The sequence below is a fragment of the Grus americana genome, chromosome 28, assembly GCF_028858705.1.
Source record: "Grus americana isolate bGruAme1 chromosome 28, bGruAme1.mat, whole genome shotgun sequence".
Classification (NCBI taxonomy): domain Eukaryota; kingdom Metazoa; phylum Chordata; class Aves; order Gruiformes; family Gruidae; genus Grus; species Grus americana.
In genome coordinates this window covers 312,938-327,423 of record NC_072879.1, presented here as the reverse complement: position 1 = coordinate 327,423, position 14,486 = coordinate 312,938, and positions in this window count along the sequence as shown.

Genomic DNA, 14,486 nt, shown 5'->3' with positions numbered 1-14,486 from the left:
CTGTAGCAATTCTTTGGTAGAGATGAGCAAAGGGATCATTTTGTTATTGCTAAAACTGACCTCTACCATGAGGAAAGTCAGGATTTTGTTTTCTGTTTTATTCTACTCACACAAAGAAAAGCTCAGCAGTTTGCAGGCTCGTTTCGGCACTCAATTGGCCACACAAAGTTCATTTGACACAACGCAGCATCCCCTCGCCGATGCCGGTCTGTGCTGCGCCTGCATGGGCAGTGCTGTCCCAAAAATGTCCTGAGATCTCTGGGCAAAGCCCGAGCCGCGCTGTGAGAGCCAGGGAGCTGCAGCGCTCGAACAGCTCTGGATTGCTGTGCAAAATTGTGTCCCCAAACTTATCTAACCATGTATTGTGTCAAATACCAAAAATATCAGGGGCTGATGACAACGGGAGTTATTTCTGAGGGACTGACACAGTGCATAGATGGGGCATTGTAAGAGCTTTTTTCCTCCCTCTTGCTCAGTCTTGCAACATGCTGGTGGAGGTGGCGGGAAAGCAGGGAACATTTTGGTCTTCCTGACTTAAGCATTTCAGTAACCGAGCTCTCCGAGGCAGCAGCATTGAAGCAGCTTTCTTTTTTCCAAGCAGTATTTTGTGACAGTATAGCCAGAGAGGTTTAGATTAATGAAGTGAAATTTTTTTGTTGCAAACACAAGATTTTTTTTTTTTTTTTAATTGGGGTAAGAACGTGAATTCAGCAGAGAAAAGAAACAGCAGCTGCAATGGCTGGAAGTTAGAGCTAAGCAAACTCAAATTAGGAAAGAAGAGTTTGCTTCCAGCAGAGCGTGTGCGTTTGTGTGCATGTATTTGCTGCTGGAAGAACTGATGCAGGGGAAAGCTCAGAGGTCCTTGCGTGAAGACGGGGGTATCTCCTCCAAAAACCGCAGTCCCAGAGCGGCTGCTGCTGCAGCTCATGTCCACAGGCATGGAGTGGATGCTGCACTGTGCATTATGTTAAAGGTGATGCTATAAAGGACCACAGCGGTCCCTCACCTCCAAAACTTCAGAGTAATCCTTCCTAGAGGTTTTTTCCCCTGCTGAGCTCATCAAAGCTCCTGCCCTCGCAACAAGCCGCACACCTCCACACTCAGTTTAAATTTCCTGCAGGTGCCATGGGACATCCCCGGGTGAGAGCGGGGCACCACGCGCTGAGTCAACATGCCGCAGAGGGAGGCTGGTGCCCGGGTGCCTCCGTGGGCAGCCCGCAGCAGGATTACGTCTGCTCTCAGAGAACTCCTCACCCCCGTTTCCTGCACAAATCCTGGGTGAGAGTGGCGGTCGTGTGAGGGCACAGGGGAAGCCAGCGGCGTGGGAAGGCATGACAGCACGTGGTATGTCCCATCCTGCCTTGTTGGGCAGCCGGTACCAAAAATGTCCTGTTCACTGCCCTGCATCCACATACACAGCCCACTGCTGGAAATATCACCTCTTTTTTAGACTGAGTACCAGGTATTTCCCCCCTTCCCCCCTCCAGGACGTTGGTTACCCTCTCCTTTGCCATATGGGTTAGAAGCTGTTGGCTTTGTGCTTGCGTGGGGGATGCCGGCCTCATGGCTCCTGGCTTCTGACCATCTCCTCTCCCCATACCCATAGAGTGAGAGAGAATATAAATGTTACAGCTGCTTTTCCCTGCATCCATAGTGCATTTCTGAAGGGAGACTCTCAGTGTGCCTTTTTATGGTCCAACATTTAATTGTGCCCCATGCTGGATCCCATCAGCCACAGCTTCAGTTCAGAGCCATTAAAAAGCTCCTTAAGCAAAGGACCGGTTTCAAGACCTGTATCATGGAATCGGGGCCATCTCCAGGCACAGGAGGAATTAGCAGTTGACAGTCACAACAAATTTCCTCCAAGATCTTACTCCTGGTGGTGGGAGCACTGCTTTCCAAGGCTGCCCAGGTGCTGCAGAAGAGGTTATTTGCACAGTAGGGCACTGCACTGAGCCCGTGTCCTATAAAGCAGAACTTAAAGGACTTGGGATAAGCCTGCTGGAGCTTGGGGAATGGGGCACGACTGAGCTGTGCTGAGCAAAAGTTCGTGTTTTGGTGGAGCCTGGCAAAAGTGGTTGCTGTTAACTGGAGTTACCAGTGCGGTGTCGGTGCTTTCGACCAAGGAAATGCGAGTACGGCTGCACTTTGCTCACAAGAAGGGTGAGGCATCCTACTTAGATTTAGCAAAACAAACCTTCTGCAGGGCTTTGAGAGGCTGCACAGCACAAAGTTTGTAGCACCCTCAGGGTGGCAAGTTGTCTGGGGCTGCAATTCTTCACCTCTTTTTTTTTTCTTTTTGGGTGGCTCCGTCACTGCTTTTATCTTGGCCTGCAACAGGGGAAGGACAGTTGTAGCTTATTCCCACGGGCCTGCAGAAAGCATCAATGAAATAAATTGGAAAAGCTTTGAGAAAAGCAGAGAATTATTGCTGTCAGTGTGGCTGAAAGTGAAAAGGCTGAAGAAGCCTTTGGCCCAGATGGGGAGGAGACCATCTTCTTGTTTTTCTGATACTCTTGAAAAGAAACAAACAGCTGCTTTTCATTTTCTCATTAACCAGCACCGTGGCTTTGGCAGGGGTCAGCGATGGGGCTGCTCTCGCAGCCGTCAGGATGCCGCGTGAAGCTGAGCCCATGTCTGGGTCTATCGGTGGCACCACTCAGCAAGAGCAGCGAGCCAAAAGCACCAGGAGCAGGGAGAGGGGCTGGGGCACAGTGGTGGGAACATATCCTGAATATTAATTTTTTATTAAAAAAACCCAAACCAAACCCCACAACATATGAACCCAGCTTGTTTTAAAGCTGGATTGCCTTTCTAGCCATTGTTAGAATTAAAGCAATTGGGCATCTATTAATTGCCGTACTGGGGCGTTGAACCTCTATTTGCACTAACAAAGAGTAAACGCTGAGCACGGCACAAAGGATAAACAAAACTTTTCTGTTAGGCTGTAGAAAAATATACTCTTACAGTCTTTTGTAAAAATACCTTTGGGCAAAAACAGATTATTTTGACTTTGGACAACATCATTCACGAAACACTATGCCACAAGTTTGGTCTGAAGGAAACCACACACGATTTGACTCTTTTTATCTCATATCAGCGGCGGAGAGCTCGGTGCGGTTACAGTTCTCCTCATTTCTGAGAAGAGAGGATCATATTTAATCATTGTGTCAGTTGGCACAAACACCATGTTTGTAGTGAAATGCTAAAAAACAGCACATTTATCTTTCCCTTGATCAAGATTTGTACGATAGAAGCTCTTAACGTTAAAACTCATCAGTAATGAAACATTTGAAGGGCTCAGCTACCCAGCTTGTTTACTGTAACTTATTTTAAAGAATGGTCTCTCTCCCGCCTAATATAACAAATACAATATCAGTAATCTCCACCCAAGGGCATTCGTTCCTTGGCAGACTTCACTTTGGCTCTAAGATATTATTCCTGGACTTTTTTTTTTTTTTGGGGGGGGGGCGGGGAGGGATGACAACGACTAACTTGCTTCACCACGCAGCACATTTCAAAATCCAAAGTGCCTGTAGGGGTTGCCTCATAGCACGTCCTTACCAGCTGCACAAGTGGAGAAGCCAAGAGTAATTTGGAGGGAGAGAGAGGTTTTGAAGCCTGGGGAGACCACTGTAATTCCCCCTCTGACCCACACCAGAATGGCCAGAGAGTCTCACCCACCGTTTCCTGCAGCGAGCCCATCACGGCTGCTTGGAGCACTGCAAATCAGAGATATGCTATTGCAGACAGCAATATTACATCACCCGCTGCTTAAACGGCCCTAGTATTGACCTGCCCTGATTTGTATTATTTTATTGGCACCGACTCGTGCTGCGGTATTGAGAAGTCCCAAGCACAGGAAGGCCTCCCCTGCACCACGAAGTGAACAAGTGCCAAAGAGAAAAGTCAGTCCTTGCCCTGAAGAGCTTGCTTATCACTCACTTTTAAATCTAGCTGGGTTTTAATCTCTCTCGTAGGACCAGCGTCTGTGCAATACCCACCTTGCACAGAAGTGTCAGTGATAGCAAAGGCTGAGAGCACAAGGAGACGGGTGATGCCATTGGTGAGATGCAATGAGTTTTGCATGTGCTCAGACTGCAGTTTCAAAGACAGTAAGTTTAAAGAATTGCTTTTTTTTTTTTTTGCAGAAAAGGCTATTTGAGCGCTCAGAAAACCAACAGGAGGAGGTGACAACACCAGGGTCTCGCTGCCTGGCACCCTGACACCTGCAGGGACAGGGGCTGTCATGTCCTTCTCCAGGAGCATCTCGCCTGGCCACAGCAGCACCCTCCAAATCAGCGCTAAAGGGAAAAAGGAGCGTTGCGGATAGTCACTCTCATTTAGGCTGTATGAGCTCAGCTCCTGCGTCAGGTGCTGTACAGCAGCTCATGGTTCATGGGACCATTGCTTTCGTAGAGGTTTGAGTTTCAGTGGTTTCTAACGACTTGTTCAGTTGATATGAAATTGTGGAGGAGTTGAAAACTCAGCTGTGCTCTTGGCAAAACACAAACCAAACAGCCAAACGAAAAGCCAAAACACAAGGCAGCACCATTTTCCTGAAACGACTCGTTATACCCCCAAAGCTGCCTGTTTTCCTCCTGGTACTAATATCTCATTGCTGCCCCAGCGCCAGTGACTCCTTGGCGCACAGCCACATTCCACACGATCATCCCTTTGCAGAAGCATCGGGGATTAAAAAAAAAAAAAAATCGAGCTGCTCCTCTGCTGCTATGAGCCCATTTCCTTGGGAAGTGCTGCCACACGGCCAAAGGCACAGGCAGGTGGAAAAGGCACAGCGTCGACATCGCATCTCGTAGCAACCCTCCCCACACCACAGCTGATCTAACAGCATCATAGGAGGGATGGAGTTAGCTTGCAAGGAAAAAAACCCAACACAAACAAACAAAAACACCCAGATGAACTCATGATAGGACAGCTTGTGAGATTTATAGCGGTGGGGTAACCCCGTCTTGCACTTTCTTCTCCCACCTTGTTAAGGCTGGAGCCTTGGATGGGCTTTCTTGGGAGCTCTAACTGGGGCATGCTTGTTTTGTGCCATTGGTTGCTAAGCTAGTGATGGTTTCTGTTGTATTTATACATACATAATATGTATTTATACATACAAGAAGGGGTTTTGTGTTGGTTTTTTTTTTTCTTCTTCCCCCAAAAAACCCATTTAATTCCAAAAACCTGCACTGTGGCTAAATAGCTTTTTTTTGCACAGACATCTCTGTCTATGGAGTTGAGCCCTTCTATTGTAGCCTTCCTCCAATGCACCTCTCACTTAAACTTCTTAGGTTTATATACATGTGTATGTGTGTGCGTGCATATAAATATAGGTTATATATAGATGTTTTATATATGTTATATATACATAAATATATATAATTTAATCAGAATGCAATGACTTAACTATGCTTGCTCTAAAAATGAAGTACCAATAAAAGATGAGTTATGATGTTACAAATCTCTACCAGTCAGGAAACTGGACCTTTGCTAATATTAACAATTGCAGCACCTCATACTTACTGTCCATGACAGTATTTTACAGAAAAGCAGAAAGCACTGAGTGAAAAAAAAGCCAGCCTGAGGCCAGCACAGACAGCTTTTTCACTCGCAAGGAGGGAAACAACTTTCATTTACTTGGCGGCTGCAAGGGAGCAGGTGTGCAGCAAGCAGCCGACCAGGCTGGAGCTGAGTTTCATGGCTTAACTTGCAGGGAAATGGGACCAGAGATGTGCACATATCTCAATTTCACTGGCTGGATGGCATTTTATTGTAACATGGAAGCTTTTCTCTCTCTGAAGGTTTTCCTTTCTCCTGTCTTGGTGCGTCTCAGAAGAAGGGAATTGAACATCCCGTTAGAGTAAGCAGAGAGCTAATGCTCATATGGTTGATTTAATACTTTGACTCTGTGTTGATTGAACCCAGATACAAATCCTAAAGGCAAAGCCATACGTCCCGAAACATTAAAAATGCTTTATTTCATCTGTCATCCTGTATTGAAGTATTCTGAGCGTCTCAGGAAGGCTTAAGTTTCTTTGGACACGGCCATTTGGGCTGGATTGTCAAAGGATCTTCTACAAAGACCAGGATAAATCCAGGCCAGGAAAAGCCATTGCTGTGCTATAGCCCCCCAGGCTGGGAACCTCAGGAAAAGGGCAGCTCGAGCAAATGTTGGTCAAAACAAAAAAAAAGAAAAGAAAAACAAAACTTGGGGGGAGGGAGGCGGTTGGCCAAACACGTCTCTTGCAGTTTTTCTGCAGGTGGCTTCAGTTTCAAAGCTACTTTGTGTCCTTCACTACAGAGTATGTGGCTGTCCATAGCCCCTTGAGGTTTACCGATCGACTGTTAAGCTGCTGGAGCTAATAGCGGGGCTTTATATAGACGAGCTGTGCAGAGAACTGACGTTTCGGAGCCTTGCAAAATAGCCTGGGTGGATTCAATTACAGCTTCGAGATGATCAAGTAAAGCAACAACAAAGGACAGTAGCTTCAGCCTTTGAAATGCCAGCTTACAGCACGAAGGCAGTGAAAAATAATACTTCGTTAACGTCTTGTTTAGGAAAAAAAAAAAAGCAGAACACTTCCTTTAATGACACATTGGCTGACAGGGGTGCTTTTATGACTGTTTTGTAGTCACCGATGAATCACTGGATGGAAGCACAGGGACAGACTGTTCCTATCTAAAGGTTGCCATCCCAGTGGTTCACTGTCACCCAAAACAAGGTCCTTCTCTTGCTCTTGCTCTCTCACGTCATCGTCATCAGCAATTCAGCTGGTCTGAGCTCTTGCAGGGCTGGTCAGCCCGAGATCACCTCTGATAACCCCAGAGGTTTGTGTGTCACCAGCAGAGCCATGGACGAAGGCAGCTCCATCCCCAGACCAGGCACTGCCAGCGTCACGGCCGTGTCACCACCACCGCAACTCGTGCTTCCCACCACGGCAAGCCAAGGTGTCTTTGGAGCTTATAAGGCTTTTCTTCCATTGTATCCCCTCCTAATGTAGTTCATATGTTTAGCCATTTCCCTTCGCAGGCATCCGTTCTTTCCAAATTCCTTACATTTTAGATTATATATCCTTGGTTTTGATCTTTTGCATTAAAAAAATGCTTTCATTTGAAGCTTAATAGTGAGGGCTCAGTGCATCTGCCAGAGATCCTGGCACAGCTAACGTCCTGCAGGAGCAATTACTTTCCAGTGAGTCTCTAAAATTGCTTATTTACTTTCACTTGTATGCCAAAAATACTTTAAAATCAGGACAGTTTTTTCCAGTTACACAATCACCAGAAATATCTTGAATCCATACACTTCCACTGTGGTTCAATAGTCAATCTGAAAATAGTCTGAACAGTTTATAAAGTATGTAAAAAGTGTTCTCGCCCAGAATTAAGGCTTCAGAAGCACAGCTCCATGTGTCCAAGTCAACGAACGCCACAAAGCAAAATCAATTCCCCCTCTTTTATAACAATACAAGAAAAGAGACGGCAAACATGAAGGCAGCCAGTCTCTGCTGCTCTTCGGCAGCTTCCTGAGTGGAATTATCGCAGCCAACCACTTCTACAAAGTCCTTTCATGTCTGTTCACGTAGGGTTTATCTACTGCTCTTGGCAAAAAAAACCCCATGTCTGACAAGCCGTGAGATTTAGGATATTTTTCCATTGGGGCTTTTTAATTAGTTATAGTGATTTTAGAACATTAGTGTAGGACAGTAGCTGCTCCTACCCTTTTTGATTTATCAAAAGCATTGATAAAACCCAGTTTTCCACAATCCTAGTTTAAGTACCAGATCCTCTTCCTTCCTTGTCTTGAGGGCACAGGTAAAAAAAAGGTACAACGATCTTCTAAAGATCTCAAAGCACTTTTTGCAAATTGAGGGCTTAATTTGTTTTCCTTACTCATGCATATTTAAAATTCCCTTTTAAGTTTCAACGGTTTGCATGGGTGTAATTCAGAGCAGACTGGGGCCTTACATATTTTGCATACCAACGAGTTATGTGAGTCCAATTTCTGAAAAAAAGATTATATGAGCATTATGATGCAGTTGAGGACTAACTGGCTGGAAAAAAAATTACAACAAAACCAGAAGGATTTACTTTGTAATTTTAAGTGCATGTTCACAAATGAAAGCAAGCATTGTGTCCATCAACAATGACCAGAAAGGAATTAGCCTTTCTCCAAACCTACTGAAGAACCATGGTCTTAATTTGTAGGTTTAAGTTACTAGCACTCTTTTTTTTTTTTTTTTTAATATATATATAAGGCATCTAGACTTTAAATGATATTGCAAAAGTAGAAATAGCATGATAAACCTTCAAAGCTGAAATAAAAAAGAACCTGTGTTTTAACTTAGTGTTGAGTATTTATACAGCCGGCACCATTTAGTCCGGCATGTTTGAATGAGTGCAAGTCTGTGGTTGCAGTTGTGTATAAAAATATTGTAGCCTGCTCCTGCTTTAGGAACTAAACTTCAGTTCCCAATAGCTCCCTCTGTAATTCTCTTTCCAAATAAAAGGAAGAACTATTCCTGGCTTGTAACGGTGTATTTCTGTGGCTTCTTGAACTATAATGAAGGCAGTCTGGAATGTTAAAAATTACATACTCAATGCCAGTTCTTAACCTACGGTAATTTAGGCTTTAAATGTTTTGAAGTTTACATTTTAGGTCTGTTATTGTACAACTTTTTAATTAAAATGTTGCTGTAGTCCAGATCACTAATGCTTCTTGCTCAGAGATCCATTAACATCTATCTTAAAACCACTACTTAGGGAGTTTGATAATTTTGGTATTGAGGGCTAAGGCCATCTGCTTGGAAAATTATTTGGTTTTTATTTGGCTCCTTCTAATTGTAGAAATTCAAAGACATCTTTGATATCCACTGGATTCCAACAACGGAAACATCAGTTCTCTTTCTGTAAATGCTTTAGTGTTTGTCTCTACTGTAGACTAAACCTTGATGCAGTTCAAGAAATAATCTGCCAAGCTCGTCACCGATGAATCAGGTTTGGATTTTCCCTGTGCACTGTAAGGACAATATGTACCATTGATGCTCATTATCATCACTATGTTTTCCCGCTGAAATGCTACTAAATAAATCAGAAAAATGTGACAAGCTCACTTGGGGCTTCTAGATGTCATCATAACCCAATAATAGCTATTCTTAGGATTAATAGCACCATGGACTCTTCTCGTTATGATCTGTAGCAGAGAGTCTGTAGACATTTATGCCCTGAGATAAGCCTTCACATTTACATCCTATGTACAAAGTGAGACTTTAACTTGACTTTTACTCTCAGTTTAAAAGTTAAAAATCCTCTCATACTATGTGTAAACAGTGGGCATTTAGTCCAGTATCAGTGAGAGATACAAAAACCTGAAAGTTAACATCACAAGGCTGGGGTTTTGCAGTGGGTTTTTTGGGGGGAGGTGGGGAGGTGCCTCCTAAAGCCAATGTCAGAGCTGGCCCAGGTTTTGAAGGAGACTCCCTCAAGGCTTTCTTAGCAAGGCCCCCAGAAACATGTCAACTGGCTATAGGAATAACTCAGCAGGATAGCAATGGCTTCATGATAATTCTGCATATTGAGGGGGAAAGTCAGAGCTTTCCAGCTGAAAAGACCTGTGTGCTTCCTTGTGTCAAATAACTCAGCAATTTAATTAAATTTAGCCCAGGATTACATTCCTCATTGGCCTGAGGCACTTGAATATATATCTCGTGTGTCGTGTGTGTGTCCGTGTCCGTGTGTGTCCCAGGACATTGGCCAGCTCACAGCCTCTTAAGTCCTCCACCTGAAGCAGGTCTGCTTTGCCTGACAACTCATTAAAACCTACAGGACCCCCCGTAGCAGAAGGACCCCAAAATGTGAGACAAGTCACAGACACTGCAGTGTCCTTGTCCACCCTGAGCCCGTATAATGTACAATTCTATTTACATTTACTAATTATTGTACAATAATAACAATTTCCAGCACAGCATCCGTGGGATTCTTACGCAACTCCCTCCGTGCACAGCAAATGGCCCTTATGAGCTTAGAGAAACCTCTGGGCAGCTCTGAGCAAGCAAGAAAACAAAGTCCTTTCCCATCTCAAACCCCAAGCCCACAGCTGGTCAGCCAAAAGGTACAGTGGACCTCGTTAGTCTCTGATTGTGTTACCTGTGGAGGCTTCAGACCCTGACTTTTATCACCCTACACCTTGATATTATGTACCAAGAGAAGCAAACTCCTCTGACATGTCAGTTCATGAGCTGTCTTCATAGCAGCCACGCGCTTTTATCCACAGTGCATCTCCTGAGGTGACACGGTATTCTGCACCCTACCTTATTTTTAGCTATGAATTTTGTTTTTCAGGTGTAAGTAAAAATGAGGTGTTATTATTTCCACATAATCAAGGCAAAAACAGTTTCACTTTCTTTGAAGCTTTTTATCTCCCTACAACTGGATTTGAATCTCTGACTTCATCACCACAACCCCAGAGCCATAACCACAAGGCCACATGGTCCCAGAGCTGTTTTTGGAGGTGGCAGTGATGTGAGTTATTTTAGAAGCTGCTAGCTATAAATTTCAGTTATATTTGAAGGAGGGTAAGTTAGCTTTGAAAGTCCTTGGTGAGTCTGTCCTTCAGTGACTAGTGGGCAATTACTGAGACCACTGGCAAGAGCTCGAATGGAAGGCTGTCCTGCAGTTTCTACCATAAACCACCAAGTACAAACAAACAGCAATTGTGAACGACAGTTAGACTAATTGTCCTTGTTGGTATTACTATCCCAAGATGAGTTGTGACGCAGAAAGTCAATCTGCACATAGTCAGTTTTTCATTACAGTGAGCTCCAAATAGCATCAAAACAAGTCAATTTTAGACCGCTCGACTGCGCGTGATAAATGCAATTCAACCACCTTGATTCTTTTTTAAAAAGCCTTCACCCTGACCCTTCAGTTCATGATGCATTTTTGCACTCTTGGTTTCCTGCCTGAAAATAAACGTGAATCTGCTATTGCATACCACTTGTTCCATAAACTACATGGGCAAATGCTATGAGCTATGATTGTAACTACAAAACTTACATTTGCAAAGTAAGGATTGCTTGCCAAAACGATACTCTGAATCTTGCTTGCCAGGGTTCATTCAAAAGCACAGCCAAAGTCCAGTTGTTGGGTTTGATACAAGATAAAAGTCCCAAACAAGCAACAAATGAACAGCAGAATGAGTTGCTAAAAACTACAAAACATGAGATTCAGCCCTCTCACATCTAGAAACTGTTTACATTTTTCTTTTCTCATAAGAGTAATTTTCAACTGCAAAAGTTAACCACATCTATGTGAAATGTAGATAACTTTGGGCGTAAAACGATTTCAATCAGAATAAGGGTCATCTGCGAGATGGTGGTAGTTACTCATTCAAGATCATGCTTGATACACCCAGCTCCCAGTTCAGTATTTTGTTGTCACTGGAGTAGCAAAGAATAGCTGCTTGAGCAGCATTGCTGAGACCAGTAAAACAGACATTAATTTTACTCTGTTCATTTTATGCTATGGATCACCTTTCCCATTGGAGATGCTCTCACACAATAGCCAGGCTCCAAGGGAAAGGCAGAGGGTAAAAATCTTGCTGTCATACAAAACCAACAAAGATGGTCAACCTTAAAACCAGAGTAATTAATGTTTTTCTTTCCATAAGGCATGACCTAGTGGTTCAGGGTGCAACTGAAGAGACTGAAGGACTGAAGAGGGTCTTTTAAGTCGGAAAAAGAAAATAGGAAGAAATTCCACAAATCTGTAGAGCTGGAATAGTATTAACTGCAATTAAGCTGTGTGAGAACTGGCCGTACCATCCCAGGGTGGGATGAATTCTCCATCACTCTCTCCTTTAAGTACAAACAGAGCCTTACAACTCCTCAGCCTACACGCTCAAGCTGTGGATGATTAAAATTGGGAGGGAGAATACACACACCTTACTGTCCAGCTAGTGAGAAGAAGGGCAGGTCAGGGAAATCATCCTGATCCAGTGAACCTGCTCCTGGCAATGACCACGTTCGTCCCTCCAGTGTCTGAGAGAAATACTGGAACTAGAGAGGCCAGGTAGATGTTTTGGATGGGTCTTGTTCATGCCCAGGGTGATAAATAACCCTTAATGTCACACTGACCCAGACAAAGATGATACTACCAGAAATACTCCTATAAAATCAGAAAATCACTTAAGTTCATGTTCTGGAGTTATCATTTATGATTCCAAGTCATTATTACTGACAGACATGAGAAGTCACTTCACCGTAAGATTTCTTAGCATATTTTAAAATGTCAACTCAGAAGAAAATAGCATGCTCAGCACTGAAGGTCACATCTATTCCAATACTTGAAAGCAGTTTTGGAAGCAGGAGTCCCTTTGGAATTGCAGTGCAAAGTCAATAAGAAAAAAATTTACAAAGGACTAATGTTATGCATAAAACGCATGGGTAAAGGCACCGATAAAGTGCAACTGACCTCTTCTGTTGTCTCTCAGGAAATCACAAGTCAGTTGTGCCTGTTATAACTATTATTTAATAGTTGAGGAATGGCAGCGTTTAGAGACTTGTGCTCAGCACTGGATACAGGCCTTTTACTGAAGAACTCACAACAGCCATTTTGTCCTGGTTTCCAGGAAGGAAAGGTTGCTCCTGGAGCTTAAGAAAACTGTCACAAAAAATCTCGAAGGAAAAAAGAAAAAAAAAAAACCACACACACACACAAAAAACCCAAAACCAAACAAACAAGGAAAACATTTCACTACAACCCATCTTTGGAAAAATATAAAAATATTTTTCCATCCAGCAAAATAACTATAAATAATGTTTGAACTATTAAAAGGGTGAACACAGAAAAAGGCTATTTACATAGGAGCATTTTGTGCTGTTTCAGTCTAATTTGTCACTGATGTAGGAGCCTCATACGTTAGCTGGAGGAAATCCAGAGCTTTCAAAGGTTTTCTGTCAGGGCTTGAAAAGTTGCCAGTTTTTTTAATGGAGCCGAGCAGTCTCAGGCCTGTTGTTCTCAGAGATTTTGCGAGCCAGGGCCGCATGTTAGCAGGAAACAGAGCCAAGTGGGCTTCCTGAGCGTCTGAGAGAGGAAACACTGTAATAAGCATGGAGGCTGTGGTTAAAAATAACTCTGGTATATAAAGGCTGCAAAGGATCCCCTCTTGCTCATACACGCCGCTGCCTCTTGGCTGGCTGCTTCGCGCTGATTTCATGTGAATGAGACGCTCTGCCATCTCATCGGAGCAGGTGGTTTTTAAGCAGAAGAAGAGAGAAAACAAGTCCGCGAAGAAGTCGAGCACAGGATAGCTCTTATTTTGAGTGTTTTCAGCAAGCAGGATCCTAGGCTTTATTTCAAGAGCGTCGTCAGGCTGAGCTAAGCTGTAGCTACGGACAGTGTTTCGGTATCTAACTTTAGGCTGAAGTAAAAGTTATGTTGAAAAATAACTCGGTTTTCTGTGATATGAAACTTTAAAAAAGGGAACAGGGTGAATCATGCGAGCTCTTGAGCAACAGGAGAAAGGGCCCCCTAAATTGCTACCACCGGGCCCAATGTGGCTTGTACCGCTTCTGCTAGAGCAGCTTTAATCCCACCCTGTGCCCCCCCTCGCCTGGCGTTGGCCAACTGGAGGAGCTAAATGTGGCAACCACCAGCTGAAGGGATTGGCCACCTTCAATCAGTGCTTTGCAGTCCCCATGCGTTGGTTTCTCACCAAGCAGACGACTGCCTGCTTCTCCTGGCTCAATTAATTTTGCATAGAATTAGACTCATCTCTTTTCTTTCAGAGGCAGTGATTTTCCTTGCAAATGTGGGATAAAAAGCACACTGGTTATTTGGCAAATTAAGGCACCCTTTTCCCTGCTGTAACCTGACACTAACTTCCATACCGAACTCCATTCTGAACACTTCTTTGTAGCCCACATTATGCTGTAATTGGCAAAACACATTCTTCCCAGGCTTGTATTTTTATTGCAAACATTTATTTGGCACTTTATGTGGCAAATGAAAAGAAAATTTCACAACTCATTCTACAAAGTTGCATTGTATTAGGCTGTCCCTTGAAAAGCATTTTATTGCTCAAGAATAGCTGTAACCGTTCAAGGGATTTCAACAGCATTATTTTCTTAAACTATAATTGCTGTATATACCATAGCACCGAGTATTAATAATTTTGATCAGTATCAACCCTGACGACTGGCACTTAATTCCACCCTAGATCATATTGTCAGCAATGTGTGACATTCCTTGAAGGCTGAACCATTTGGAGTAAATCTTCAGGTGCATGAAAAAATAAGCTGAAGTTTTGTTTCTGAATAGAAAGCATTTTCTACAAGACACAAAGCACTGTTCCTAAGCTCAGATGTATCCAGGAATTTAAATATATAAATATCCTAAAAGGTAGGCATTAATAGCTCAAGGCAAAAAAAAAAAAAAAAAAAAAAAAAAAGGTCACAACAATGGACATAAGCGTCTGGAAA